Raw genomic sequence first — 13040 nt, forward strand, 5'->3', positions numbered from 1 at the left:
TTGCCTCGGCAACGGAGTCGGCGTCCCGGCCTACGTCACGTGACAGGCTCCCCTTCACGGCTCCGGGCACGCCGCCTCAGCTCCAATCACGTTCCGGGTCGTCCCCTTGTCCGGCCCTGTCAGGGGGGGGTCCGTCCTGAGCCGGTGCCGCGCAGGGGGGGCGGGGGTACCGCTTCTATACCGCTGCAGCATGCAGGCCGGCGGCCGGCTGTTTTAAAAAAAATTCAATAAATAAAAATCTGGCCTTGCGTGTACTGCCGCCTCAAACACAAGTTCTGCATTAGTTTCACTCACATATTAAAAGTATGAAACTGCTACTATGGGCCCATGCATCCTTACTGAGGTCATGTGCAATTCCCATTCATGGTTTAAACAGATAGGTTCTGACATAATAGTCTATCTCACTCCAGTCACATCCAAAGTTCATTCTTCTCTCTACACAGTTAAAACAGCAACATCCAAATCTAAAACAAAACAAAAAAAAAACGGATCCCTAGGTCACGGGTGGGACACAATGGCGCGTTCGGGTCTGCATATACTCCCCCTCACAGTACCATTATTTTGCAGACCCCGGGTGCTGTGCCACTCTAGCTACGCTTATCAGCCAAGGTTCTCTCAGTCGACCATCGCCTTTTCCACCTCACCACATCCACGGACATTTCCGGTAACTGCTTATTTTTCTTACCACACACTCGCCATCTCTCAGTCCAACGCTGCAATACAACTTCTAATTCCATTTTGTCACCCGCGTCAGGCTCACTTCATAGTCACCGGGTTGTCTCTAGTCACGCCCCAGGTTACTTCTTGTTCATATCACTATGTTTGCTTCACAGTTATGTCTGTCAATAACATGTTGTTGCTGTTATGTGTCAGGCCTATGTATCAACTGCCGGTTACGGCCTGGCTTACGCCTCTTTGCCATGCCACGGCCTGTTCTGTTCAGGCGTCCGTTTCCTACTCCCATCATTGGCCTGTCACGTTCAGATTCACGTTGCGCTCCAGGCTTACGTTCACACCTCACCATGTCTGGTGCCTGTCACGGTTCAGACTCACTTTTTTAAATTTGTCACCTGTTGCCTGTTACGCTTCAGGCTCACGTTTCCTAGTGTTTCGCCTGTTGTCTGTTACGTTCAAGCTTACGTTTAATTTGTCATCTATTGTCTGTCATGCTTCAGGCTTACGTTTTTAATTTCTCATCTGTTGACTGGTTACGCTTCAAACTTACGTATTGATTTTATCATCTGTTGCCCGTTACGTTTCAGGCTGACATTTTTCACCATCTGTTGCCTGTTATGCTTAAGGCTTACGTTTAATTTATCATCTGTTGCCTGTTACGCTTCAGGCTTACGTGTCAATTTCATCATCTGTTGCCTGTTACGTTTCAGGCTTACGTTTTTAAATTTATCATCTGTTTCCTGTTACGCTTCAGGCTTATGTTTTTAACTCCATCAGCTGTTGCCTGTTACGTTTCAGGCTTACGTTTTTAACTTATCATGTGTTGCCTGTTACGCTTCAGGCTTATGTGTTATTGATCATCTGTTGCCCATCACGTTTCGGGCTTACGTTCATATCACACCATGTCTGCCACCGGCTGCATGTCATACGTACGTTTCCTGTTTCTGTTGCCTCTTACATTTCGGGCGCACGTTCCTTACTTTTCATGCCATGGTCTATCACGCTCAGGCGTACGTAGATCATTTATCTCTTCCGGTGCCTGTATCGTTCAAGGTTTTACGTTGTATTATTTATTTTCTGTTGCCTGTCACGTCTCAGGTTCACACTGTTAATTTACTGTTTCGGTCGCCTGTCATGTTTCAGACTCGATTCCATATTCCTTTCTCCGGTACGATTTCAGGTTTGATGTTTGTTTTTATTCGGTTTTTCAATTCCCTGTCTGGGGCCAAGTCCGGTTAGCCTTCTCACGTCATTTCACGCTTAGTCCACGGTCCCGCCGTTTAGAGCACTAGACACTCGCTCTCTCTAGTCCTCCTTTAACCACCATTCACGGCTCGGGTGTCGCTTGCAAGGTACGGGGCTTCCTGGTCAATTGTTATTTTCTATTTTGTCGCTTCGCAGCTGCAGTATGTCGTATATTTCCAACATCGAAGAAGCCCTATCGGTACCGGAAACACCCACATCCGAGCGGCCCAGCTCCTCATCATTAAGGAGTTGGACAATTCTGAAGTTGATTGCGGAGCTTAACCGGAGAGGGATCCAATACCCTGCTTCCGCCCGTAAAGCAGAGCTGTATAGACTGTTGATGGCTGAACCAGCAGCCCCGGACTTGGAGCAAGTCTCCATGTCCACCCTTCAGGTGTCCCTGACACAGCTACATGCTATGATGAACTCCATCGCCTCCTCGGTTTCCGACGTCCAGTCCAGACTCTGGCCGTCGAGTCCTACCAGGGGCTGCCATCTGACCGGTCCACTCTAGCTTTGCCTGTAGCCTCCACCCCAGGGCCCGTTCCCCCAGGTAGGGTCCCGTGCGCTCCCGAGATAGCTCCCTCACATTTCATTCCCGGCCACATCAAAAAAGACATTTTAGAAGGGAAAGATGTCAATCTAGCATCCATCCTGATAGCCACCCATGACACGGTAGACAGCAAAACCATAGCTTGCGGCGACGTGTCCATTGTTCTCAAGGCCAGGGATCCCCGCCTAAACTAAAAGCTTACAATCACGGAGTTCGTCCTCGCGTTCAGTCTATTCAGGGACGTCATCTGCTCGGTCCATCCCGAGAGGCGGGAGGAGTTGGACACGTACCTGTATAGAGTCACGGACTTGGGCCACAAGTATGGCGGGCAGGCTTTCTATGACTACTATCGCTCTTTTTCAGCTAAAGCCACCGCCGCACTGGTCCAATTCCAGAACATCACAAACTGGACTGCCATGGAGATGGAGCTTTTCTGCCGGCATTTCACAGGGCTCAAGGCCCCGGCGTGTGCCTCATGCCAGTCCATCGCCCACTCCGCAGATTGGTGCCCCAATGCAGGTCCCTCCATGTCCCAGGGCAGATCCCTTCCCAGTAGCTCCGGGTCCCTACAACGGTCCGGCCCAGCCACGGACAAACTAGGGCGGCCCATAGTTTTCCTGGGCAACAGCTCTCCCACAAGCCTCTTGGGAAGGTCACAACCTTCAGTCGGCAACCAGGGATCCCGAGCCGGTGGGGACTCTGATCAAGTCAGAATTGGAAAAGGGGTTCTTCATCGGCCCTTTTTCCTTCGTGCCGTTTGACCTCTGGAGGATAAACCCCATAGGTATCGTGTCCAAACAGTTCACCAATAAAAAACGTCTCATTTATGACTTGTCTGCACCTCATGGCTCCGACACACCCAGTCTAAACTCCTTAGTGCCCTCCGAGGAGTTTTCCATGAGTTACGCCATCATAGACGAGGCCATCCAACTGATTCTTCAGGTAGGTCGGGTGGCATGGTTGGCCAAGGCGGACATAGCTGATGCCTTCAAATTTCTGCCCATCCATCCACGGCTTTTGAGGTTCTATGGCATCAAGTGGCAAGACCAGTATTTCTTTGCCAATCGCCTGACGTTCGGGTCCAAGAGCAGCCCCTGGCTGTTCGACCAGTTCGCGCAGGCGTTGCATTGGATCCTGGTCAACCACTGCGACGTCCTCTGGTCATCCATTACTTGGATGACTTTCTTCTAATTGAAAGCCCAGATTGCCAGCCGAGCAAACTCCAGGCTCTGCTCCAGCTGTTTGCTAACCTTAATGTTCCGGTGGCACCCTCAAAAACAGAAGGCCCCGCGACGGTAATCAACTTCCTGTGCATTATCCTGGACACAGGGAAGATGGAGGCCAGGTTACCAGCTGAGAAGCTAGAAAAAATCAAGGAGGCCATCTCAAAGGCAGCAGGACGTGCGCCAAGGTAGAGTTGCAGTCCCTACTAGGCATGCTCAATTTTGCTACCAGAGTCATTCCCCAGGGTTGGGCCTTCATGTCCAGGCTCCTTCAGCTACTCTCCTCAGTTCCCGAGCAAGACAGCCTCATCACCTTAGATGCCCAAGCCATGGCCAATCTGGCCATGTGGAGGGACTTCATGGCCTCTTGGAATGGAGTCTCTTTGTTCGTGCCACATCTGGGGCCAGCATCCACCTTGGTTTTTTCGGATGCCGCCGCCTCCGTAAGTTTTGCGGCAATCTGTGGAAACCAATGGTTTGCGGGCCCCTGGCCATCGGAGGTTTCATCGGCCAGAGCCGCATTGAAATCATCTCCCTTGTTGGAATCCTATCCAATCGTATCAGCGGCCCAGGTTTGGGGTAGTCAGTGGGCCAACTCTTCTGTGGCGTTCGTCACTGACAACCAGACAGTGGTGGACATCATCACCAAGGGCAGATCGCAGTCACCCCAGATCATGTCTTTTGTCCGCAGGCTGGTCTGGCTCTCGCTGGAATCTAACTTCCATGTGTCATGCAGGCACATTCAAGGAGTCCATAATGTGGCCGCAGACGCCTTGTCCCGTTTTAATTTCAAAACTTTCTTTCAGGCCATGCCAGAGGCAGACCGAGTTGGGCTACCTCCTCCGATGTATCAAACTCTCGTGATGGATTAAACTTTTTCATTGCTTCAGCAAAATCTTTGATGCAGAAGTCTCTATCTTGTAACATGGCCAGGAACTACAGGACCGCTTGGAACACTTCAACAGGTTCATGTGCCTACATCCAAGACAAGACACTGACAAGACCACTTACATCACAGCTTTCATAGCTTACTGTCATACTGATCTCAAACTATCCTTCAACACCATTAAGTTATATTTGGCCGGAGTCCAACATTTCTTCATGTTGGAGGACCCCGAAAGTAGGTCGGTTTTTCTGTCCCAGTCAGTTAGGGAAACACTCAGGGGTGTTCAAAAGAGTAGTCACGCGGCCATCCCGAGCAGGCAGCCTGTGTCAGGGGATTTATTTAGGAAGTTTTCCACCTCCCTAGATGGTCTTCCTTTTGGGCTCCTTTCCAGAACTGTCATCAAGGCTGCCATGTACCTTAGTTTCTACGGGTTCTTAAGACCCGGCGAATTCACCCGCAGTTCAGCCAGGTCCAAGGGTTTAACCAGGGGTCAGCTGGTATGGCACGACGACCATTTCTCATAATACCTTCTCACTTCCAAGACCGCGCAGGTGGGGCCACCAGTAGAGGTAAAGTTCTACCAGTCCTCCAACACCTGGTGCCCAGTGCGGGTACTCAGGAGTTTGCTGGCAGCTCTTGGGGACTCCGCCCCGGCCCGTCCGTTGCTCCTGTTCCAGGTCTTGGCCCTCACGGCTGCACAGTTCATCTCTCACGTTCGCACCCTGGCATCGGGCTTGGGATATGACCCCAAGGGCATTTCAGGGCACTCCTTCCACATTGGAGCAGCATCCGCGGCTTCAAAGCATAACGTCCCCGGCCACGTCATCCGCAAAATGGGTCGCTGGCGCTCCTCATGCTTCGCACGCTACATACCGAACTCTCAGGCCGAGATATCCCAGGCTTTTCACAGTTTGGTATTGTAAGTTGGTCCGCTGCAATAAAGGTTCTCTCTCCCTACTCGGTTGTGTTTTTGCCCCCTTTAGGCCTACCCGCGGCATGGCTAAGGGCACCCCTCCAGCCATTTAGCTAGGCAGGTAGACCTTTTCTCTCTGTTAGGTCCCGGCACTTCGTGGCACCAGCTCTCTGCCGTAGCCATGACCACAAGTAGTTTAAGGCTGACGTGTCAGCCTGCATTTGTGGGAGGGGTGCAGGCTCGCATAAAAGGAGGCACGCCCTCTCCACATTTGCGTGCGTTTCCGGTGCCCCACCCTCCCTCCCCTTTTCTATCCTTATTCCTCAGGGTATGCCCCCTTTAGGCCTACCCGCGGCATGGCTAAGGGCACCCCTCCAGCCATTTAGCTAGGCAGGTAGACCTTTTCTCTCTGTTAGGTCCCGGCACTTCGTGGCACCAGCTCTCTGCCGTAGCCATGACCACAAATATATATATATATATATATATATATATATATAGACAAAGGAGAGAATCCAGCGGGAGCACCAACCAAGGTGTGGGTGCAAGGTCCAGCACGGGGTAACGGCTATACCCGATATTTGTAGAGACGAAAGAAGTCGGACTGCACTCCAAGATGATGGTGAAATAAAGTGTTTTAATCACCCATAATATGGCAAACTTGCGACGTTTCGGCTCACAAGTGCCGAGGAAGGCTCTTGTGAGCCGAAACGTCGCAAGTTTGCCATATTATGGGTGATTAAAACACTTTATTTCACCATCATCTTGGAGTGCAGTCCGACTTCTTTCGTCTCTATATATATATATACAGGGAGTGCAGAATTATTAGGCAAGTTGTATTTTTGAGGATTAATTTTATTATTGAACAACAACCATGTTCTCAATGAACCCAAAAAACTCATTAATATCAAAGCTGAATATTTTTGGAAGTAGTTTTTAGTTTGTTTTTAGTTTTAGCTATTTTAGGGGGATATCTGTGTGTGCAGGTGACTATTACTGTGCATAATTATTAGGCAACTTAACAAAAAACAAATATATACCCATTTCAATTATTTATTTTTACCAGTGAAACCAATATAACATCTCAACATTCACAAATATACATTTCTGACATTCAAAAACAAAACAAAAACAAATCAGTGACCAATATAGCCACCTTTCTTTGCAAGGACACTCAAAAGCCTGCCATCCATGGATTCTGTCAGTGTTTTGATCTGTTCACCATCAACATTGCGTGCAGCAGCAACCACAGCCTCCCAGACACTGTTCAGAGAGGTGTACTGTTTTCCCTCCTTGTAAATCTCACATTTGATGATGGACCACAGGTTCTCAATGGGGTTCAGATCAGGTGAACGAGGAGGCCATGTCATTAGATTTTGTTCTTTTATACCCTTTCTTGCCAGCCACGCTGTGGAGTACTTGGACGCGTGTGATGGAGCATTGTCCTGCATGAAAATCATGTTTTTCTTGAACGATGCAGACTTCTTCCTGTACCACTGCTTGAAGAAGGTGTCTTCCAGAAACTGGCAGTAGGACTGGGAGTTGAGCTTGACTCCATCCTCAACCCGAAAAGGCCCCACAAGCTCATCTTTGATGATACCAGCCCAAACCAGTACTCCACCTCCACCTTGCTGGCGTCTGAGTCGGACTGGAGCTCTCTGCCCTTTACCAATCCAGCCACGGGCCCATCCATCTGGCCCATCAAGACTCACTCTCATTTCATCAGTCCATAAAACCTTAGAAAAATCAGTCTTGAGATATTTCTTGGCCCAGTCTTGACGTTTCAGCTTGTGTGTCTTGTTCAGTGGTGGTCGTCTTTCAGCCTTTCTTACCTTGGCCATGTCTCTGAGTATTGCACACCTTGTGCTTTTGGGCACTCCAGTGATGTTGCAGCTCTGAAATATGGCCAAACTGGTGGCAAGTGGCATCTTGGCAGCTGCACGCTTGACTTTTCTCAGTTCATGGGCAGTTATTTTGCGCCTTGGTTTTTCCACACGCTTCTTGCGACCCTGTTGACTATTTTGAATGAAACGCTTGATTGTTCGATGATCACGCTTCAGAAGCTTTGCAATTTTAAGAGTGCTGCATCCCTCTGCAAGATATCTCACCATTTTTGACTTTTCTGAGCCTGTCAAGTCCTTCTTTTGACCCATTTTGCCAAAGGAAAGAAAGTTGCCTAATAATTATGCACACCTAATATAGGGTGTTGATGTCATTAGACCACACCCCTTCTCATTACAGAGATGCACATCACCTAATATGCTTAATTGGTAGTAGGCTTTCGAGCCTATACAGCTTGGAGTAAGACAACATGCATAAAGAGGATGATGTGGTCAAAATACTCATTTGCCTAATAATTCTGCACGCAGTGTATGTATATATATATATATGTTACAGATAACGGAACACAGTTTGTCAGCTCAGAGTTTACATGATTTTCTAGATAGTGGGAATTTGAACATATTAAATCATTCCCCATATCACAGTCCACAGTCTAAAACAATCCTAACCTAAACAAGACGGCAAATATCTCTGGAATGCGGTTCTTGACGGGTGGAAAACCTCATCACAGGGAACAGCAATAGTCCTGTACAATGGCAATGTCAAGATGGACCAGGACTTTACTTCTTTCAGCTCAGAAATTGCTATTTCCAAAGTTCATAAGTAGAGATGAGCAAAGTTTTCAAAAACTGATTCGGCTGCTTCGCCGAACTTCGACAAGAAATTTGATTAGTTACAAATGAATTTGTAACAAATCACATTCTATTGTATGGAGCGGGCACAATGACAGGGAACAGCAATCACATCTACCCCCATCATTTAACCCCTCAGATGCCCCATTCAATGCTGATCGCGGCATCTGAGAGTCACCTTCATCCTATCAGGGGGTTAATCAGGGGTTAATACAAAAAATATATACACTCACCTCATATATTTGATCGCAGAGAGGGCATTGTGGCCATCTTGATTGAAGAAAACAGATAAGGTGATTATGTTTTTGTTTTCTTTTTTTACCGCTATTTCAGGAAAAAAATGTTCACGAAACGCCAGGAAATTCAAATTTGTGGTGAATCAAATTTTTCCTGAAATTCGGATCAAATTCCACTTTGTCAACTTTGATTTGCTCAACAGTAGTCATAAGGTTATAAAAGGAGTGGTTGAAAACCTAACTAAAGGATGCAAAAAACAAAGGCAGACTATGATAAAGGAGCCAAGGAACTTCTAGACCTAAGTATTGGCCAGCTAGTACACATACAGCCTCATGAGGTTACGAGTAAGGACTAACAAGTCTGAAACATGTCAACCTAGCAGTGGAGGGAGAAGCTGTCCATGTATGTGAATTGTGACCATTATGAATAAAGAAAACATCTAGATTTTATCCTGAATGCTGGAACTTCTCTTTTTCTACACTGTTCCACTGCCTCCAAGGCCTCAGGTCTAGTGGCCTTCAGCTTGGGAGACTCAACATCAGGGACAGGAACCATCGGCTCCTGTGTCCCCCCGTCAACTCCAATTTTGCCCCCCTGGTCCACCACTATGCTACGACACTGGTACTCTTGGAGAACTTATTAGACTATGGACACTTTTCTGACCCTTAAAGGGCCAGGAACATTGTTATTAATAGTGTTGATCACGAATATTCGAATTGCGAATTTTAATCGCGAATATCGGCACTTCGAGAATTCTTGAATATTTAGAATATCCCAAAATATATTCTTAATCGCGAATATTTGATTTTTTTAAAAAAAATACCAGTTCATGCAAATTTTTATGCGAAAATGTTTATGCGAATTTTATGCGAATTTACGCAATCAAGAAAATAATGCCTGGAGATCACGAATTCGGGAATTCGCGAATATATGGTGAATATTCGCCCAAATATTCGCAAAATATCGCAAATTCGAATATTGCCCCTGCCGCTCATCACTAGTTATTAAACTGTCTGACTTTAGATACGTGCTAATGTTAGCTGAAGCTAACAGTCTTTGTCCCTCATATCTATATGCCTCTGTTTTTGTGAAAAGTGAACTTTTATTCTATGCAACTGATGCAAATGAGCCTCTTGGAGCAATGGAGGTGTTGCCCCTACTACTAGAGGCTCAGTTCTCCCTCCCTTGGCCACACCTTCATCATGCTGATCAAGTGATTACATCATCCTGCCTGGTCCTGTCAATCAACATGATATGGGCGTGGCCAAAGGTGGGTAGAACTGAGCCTCTAGGAGTAGGAGCAACACCACCATTGCTCTAAGAGACTCATTTGCATAAAATAAAATTTCATTTTTCATAAAAACATAGGCACATAGAAAGAAGGGATAAAGGCTGTTAGCTTTAGCTGACGTTAGCACGTATAAAGTCAGCCTGTTTAATAACCCATGTTCATGATGACAGAAGCCCTTTAATTCCCATCCCTCAAAGCTGACAAAAAACAAACACCCAGTTGTATAGGGCATGTTTAGAAGCTAAAAGTTTTCCATTCCCATAATATATGCATTCCCATAATATGATATACAGATTCAGCCATTGGACAAAGGTCTTGGGGTCTTCCAGAAACAAGAGAAGCTTACCTTGAAAGCCATTAGAAAATGGTGTAAGAGCCTTTTTGATGGTTCACACAGGCACGTGGAATCATGGATAGTAAAGTTAATAGGGTGATTTTAAAAAGAAGTAGAACTATTGTAGATATGCAAAGTATCATTTCATCTATCTTTTATTATTTTTAAACCCCATCATATATGAAGCATACAGCCTGTTTCCCTTTTTCACCATGAGACAAATGATATTTGGGTTTGATTGACCAACCGATTTGATTCAGATCTGGATCGATTGTACCCGAATCAAACGTGCTCTAATTGGCCTGAAAATTTATGTGTGACAATCTGAGGTCTCATAGGGTTCATATAGTTTCTCTCCTGTCTCAGTCCCTGAGTGTACAGGATATGATACCCCAATGGGTTACAGTAGTAAGCACATTCAAGTCTAAGAAAGTGGTTTCAGACATAGAGATAGGAAATACTGGATTCAAAAATATGGGCAACAGGAGGCTGAGGTATGAAAGAATCTAGTATTTCTATGTTCCTTTCCTAGAACATAATTAACAAATAATTAGGAAGCAAAGGCGATAGGGAAGCAACTGTGGATCATAATGTCTAAATGCCTCTGGGATCCATATGGGATGTGAAAGTAATGACAATGACATTAAAGTGGTAATCCAGGCGCCCCCCCCCCCTCCTTTCTTTAGGGCTAGTCAGGATCTAATATTTTAACCTCAGAGAGATGACCTTTCCTAACAAAATTTTGGGGTTGAGGTTGGGAAGAGGAGACTTGAGGTTATCTCTTTTTGGTGTTAGGTGTATTTAATTAGGATAGTTTATGGTAAAGTCTGCCGCATAGGTATAACTTAAAAATAACGGCAATGTAACATAGTATTTAGAAATGAGCGAATTATTCCAAAATTTGATTCGCCGGTTCGCCAAATTTTTCTGGGAAAAATTTGGTTTGATCCAAATATATTTGCGGCGAATTACATAAAAAAACATCTATTTCCTGGATGCTGAGAGCCTTTATAGTGGTGTAGAACACTGTGCCTTGTAGTAACACACATAAGGAGTCTGCTTTGGTAGTGAAATAATACTGTGAGTCCGTATGACATGCAGATGACAGGCGTCGCTCTTAGAATCACTGCACGCTTCACTTATTTGTGCCAAAACGGACCAAATAACTCGATGTTAGTGCCAAGAAGAAACGCACTTCTGTTACACTGTCGCCAGCTGATTTCACATAGATATCTACAGAACCTGTTCTATTAAACGCTTATACAAGTAGAGCCCCCCCAACAGAGTGGAGAGGGGGCCAGCAGTAAGTTTGTGTTGACGTCACTGATTAATTTGCCCTTCCTCTGATCCGTCGGAACAATAACCCACAAAAAACGGATCCTGTCTGTGGAGCATGCGCCTTCACTCGGTCAGCATTTACTCAATAATCCATCAGTATTGCTAATGCCAAAAAAAAACAGGAGTGGATGTAAAACAGAGATGACACGTGAATTGAATATTTGCATGTCTTCTGTGTTTTGTACCCACTCCTGCTTTTGGCTACCAAATCATAAGCCAATTCTGATAGGACCATACAGGCCTTACAGCTGCTACACAGACAGGATCCGCTGTGCATCTCATTTTTCCTTCCTTCTGACAGATGATGTCAGCCAGGCCGAAAGGCAAAATAGCATTGACCAGTGAATTAATTTTGTTTTTCGACCGAAATACATCAATAAAGATTTTACTGCATATTACTGTAGTGCTGAACACTGAATAAAATTAGTTTTTAAACCGAATTGCGTGAATAAAGATTTTACAGCATATAACTGCAGCGCCGATCGCTGAATAAAATTTGTTTTTCGACTGAAATATGTCCCAAAAGGTTTTACCACATATAACTTTGACCAAAATACGTCAATAAAGATTTTACCACATATAACAGAGCACGGAGATGGAGAGGGTCTTCGGAATCCCCCCGCACTGTACAGATGTCTCAGAAATCCGGCATCTATTCGCCTCACTGAAGGATAATTTAGAAAGTGTGTAGAAGCCACACCGTGCCCCCACACTGCAGATTTATCTTGGAGACATCATGGAAATTTTACCACATATAAACTCTGCACTAACCACTGAATTAATTTTGTTTTTTTATCAAAATACATCAATAAAGATTTTACAGCATATAGCTACAGCTCTGAACGCTGAATAAAACGTGTTTTTCAACCAAAATACGTCAATAAAGATTTTACCGCAGCGCTGAATGCTGAATAAAATTAGTTTTTCTACCAAAATACGTCCCAAAAGGTTTTTACCACATATAACTTTGACTGAAATATGACAATAAAGATCTTACCACATATAACAGAGCACGGAGATGGAGAGGGTCTTCGGAATCCCCCCGCACTGTACAGATGTCTCAGAAATCCGGCATCTATTCGCCTCACTGAAGGATAATTTAGAAAGTGTGTAGAAGCCACACCGTGCCCCCACACTGCAGATTTATCTTGGAGACATCATGGAAATTTTACCACATATAAACTCTGCACTAACCACTGAATTAATTTTGTTTTTTTATCAAAATACATCAATAAAGATTTTACAGCATATAGCTACAGCTCTGAACGCTGAATAAAATGTGTTTTTCAACCAAAATACGTCAATAAAGATTTTACCGCAGCGCTGAATGCTGAATAAAATTAGTTTTTCTACCAAAATACGTCCCAAAAGGTTTTTACCACATATAACTTTGACTGAAATATGACAATAAAGATCTTACCACAAATAACGGAGCACGAAGATGGAGAGGGTCTTCGGAATCCCCACACTATACGGACATCTCAGAAATGAACCGCTGCTCCAAACAGCACCTCCTGGGAAGGTTTAGTTTTTTGTAGTGAAATAATAACTGCAGAAGTGAAATGCATGTATATTTTTCTTTTTGTACTGAAAAAGGCCAGTAAACTCTTTTAGCAGAAATAAATGCACCAGTGAAGTGCGTATATATTTTTTTC

Source organism: Bufo bufo, chromosome 3 (genome assembly GCF_905171765.1).
Source record: "Bufo bufo chromosome 3, aBufBuf1.1, whole genome shotgun sequence".
Classification (NCBI taxonomy): domain Eukaryota; kingdom Metazoa; phylum Chordata; class Amphibia; order Anura; family Bufonidae; genus Bufo; species Bufo bufo.